The sequence below is a fragment of the Protobothrops mucrosquamatus genome, unplaced genomic scaffold (assembly GCF_001527695.2).
Source record: "Protobothrops mucrosquamatus isolate PMUCROS unplaced genomic scaffold, P.Mucros_1.0 scaffold3647, whole genome shotgun sequence".
Lineage (NCBI taxonomy): Eukaryota > Metazoa > Chordata > Lepidosauria > Squamata > Viperidae > Protobothrops > Protobothrops mucrosquamatus.
The window spans coordinates 44273-47250 of NW_015389608.1; positions in this window are offsets into that span (position 1 = coordinate 44273).

A 2978-nucleotide genomic window follows, 5' to 3' on the forward strand; every position below is an offset into this window, starting at 1 on the left:
ACCGGGTGGTCCACTGTTTCTTCAGCTTCTTTGCATAGGCGGCACTTACTGTCTGTTGCTGTCTTCTCAATTTTGATTTTATATGCATTTGTCCTTAAGGCTTGGTCTTGTGCAGCCAGAATTAGTCCCTCGGTCTCTTTCTTCAATTTTCCTGCTCTTAGCCATTGCCAGGTCTTGTTATTATCTGCTTTCCCAGCTATTTTTTTAATGTACTGGCCATGTAGTGCTTTGTCTTCCCATGCCTCTATTCTGTTCTTCGTTTGGTCTTTCTTGTATTTGGTCTTTCTTTCATTTCTTGTCCGAAATGATATAGGGTGTCCTCTCTGAGCAGGGGGTTGGACTAGATGACCTCCAAGGTCCCTTCCAACTTTATTATTATTGTTGTTGTTGTTGTTGTTGTTGTTGTTGTTATTAGTTTATAAGTAAGGGTGAAAGTTTATACATATGTTGTATATAGCATGTTTAAATGTGTGCTATGCTATGTATATGTACACTTTTGAGAGCAAGCAAAATAAATTTCATTTTTAATGTGTGCCAATGTGCCCATAGTAAAAAATGACAATAAAGGTTTATCTATCTATCTATCTATCTATCTATCTATCTATCTATCTATCTATCTATCTATCTATCTATCTCTATCATCCATCCATCTCCTACCTACCTACCTACCTACCTACCTATCTATCTATCTATCTATCTATCTATCTATCTATCTATCTATCTATCTATATCCTATCTATCCATCCACCCACCCACTCACCCACCTACCTACCTACCTACCTACCTACCTATCTATCTATCTACCTACCTACCTACCTACCTATCTATCTAGTGATTGACAATTAGCATATACATTTAATTAATAAATATTTAATAAAAAATAAATTGAAAGCACAAAGTGCATGAAAAAGTCAGCCTAGGATATTAGCTAGGGCACTGCTTCCCCAACTTTCTCCTTCCTTTCCAAAATAGCTGATCAGAAACTCCTTTTCACCCAATGTAAGTCATCATCACCGCCATCATTTTAGCCATGGTCCATCCACTGCAGGAGGAAGGCCTCTTCCGCCTGTCTCCAAGCCCCACGGTCCTGAGCTTCCTTTAGCCAATTGGGCCGGCCATACTTGTTGATGTCGTCGCTCCATCTTGTTTTAGATCTCTTTCATGGACATTTTTGGTCAACCGCGATCCATTCTATGACCACCTTGGTCCACCGGCCGTCAGTTCTTCTTGCTTGGCGACCAGCCCATTTCCATTTCAGTTCCTTTACTCTCTTGACGGCATTGTATACTTTTCCTTGGTTCTCTAATCCAGGGGTCCCCAAACTGGGCAGCGACCCGGTAGTGGGCCATGCCCTGCTGGCCATCGGGCCACGGGACAGGCTGGCCAGGGTGCACGCATGTGCACACTCACCCCCCTCACTTGTGCTAGCGCCGCAGGGCGCAAAAACAGGATACCGTGCCATGCAAAAATGGGCCACTGCTGCGCCTCAGAGAGCAAAAATGGGATGCCACCACTACGCCTCGGGGCGCGAAAACACCGCCGTGGCACCACAGGACACAAAAACAGGCCAACATCATGTTGCAAGGTGCAAAAACGGATGACGATACACCTCGGGGTACGGAAACGGGCCACTGCCACGCTACGGGTTGCAAAACCGGCACCACCATGCCATGGGGCACAAAAACGGGCCACCGCTGTGCCGCACGGCGCAGAAGCAAGACGCTGCACTATGCAAGAACGGGGCAGGGCTAGTGAGTATCACGCAGGCACTAGGCCTGTCCTGTTTGCGGCGCACACATGCTGGCGCACGCCCACATGCCTGCGCGCACACGCCCACATGTAAAATGCTTTTCCCTCCCTTTTCCTCCAGTCCACCAACTGACAAATGTTGGTGACCTCTGCACTAATCAATGTGCGGGTCTTTCTTGTCTCGTGATGCCGAGCATGTATGTTTCCATGGCTCTTTGCGCCACTCATAGCTTTTGTATCAGTTGTGAGGTTAGTGTCCATGTTAGAGCAGGTAGCACACACTGATCGAAAACTTTTTTCTTCAGGCATAAGGGGGTTGTTCTTGAAAATTATGTGTAGCTTGCCGAATGCCTAACAACCACATTTAACATCCCAATGTAAATAAAACACTTTAAATCTGGGTGTCTAATGTTGGCAATTTTATGATTTGTGGACTTCAGTTCCCAGAATTCTGGCTGGGGAATTCTGGGATTTGAAGTCCACCCATCTTAAAGTTGGACACCCCTGCTATAAATCAATTTAAACATCCCCGTTGTGATTGAGTAATGGGTTCAGGTGTCATTACCCAAAGGAAAAAAACCCACTTTTATCTCATTCTGGTTAATTTACCCAGGTATGGAAACCACCAAGCTAAGGAAAAGAATAATAACAGTATCAAAAAGTCAAGATCAAAACATCCTCCCGATTTCACCAAACGTTAAAGCGTTCGCAAAAGGTTGAATTTCAGCTCTCTGGAAATATTTTCGTGCCCAGAGGACTGCAGATTTTTTATTCCTCCAGGAGTCGTACAATTTGCTTGCCCATGAAAACTCTGCTCCTCTGCATTCGCACAACACACTATTCCAAACCAGTGGTTTGCCATTTTTGCTCCTTCCTGAAGACTACAATATTCCGACTGGAAACATAATAATAATAAAGTTGGAAGGGACCTTGGAGGTCATCTAGTCCAAGCCCCTGCTCAGGCAGGAAACCCTATACCACTTCAGACAAATGGCTGTCCAGTCTCTTCTTAAAAACTTCCAGTGTTGCAGCTTTGGGGTGGATTTCCATCAGTACGCTGATGACACGCAGCTGTACATTTCCACCCCAGGCCACCCCAACGATGCCCTTGACGTGATGGCCCGTTGCCTGGAGGCCGTAAGGGTCTGGATGGGGAGGAACAGACTCAGACTCAACCCTTCCAAGACCGAGTGGCTGTGGATGCCAGCGCCTCGGCATAGTCAGCTGAT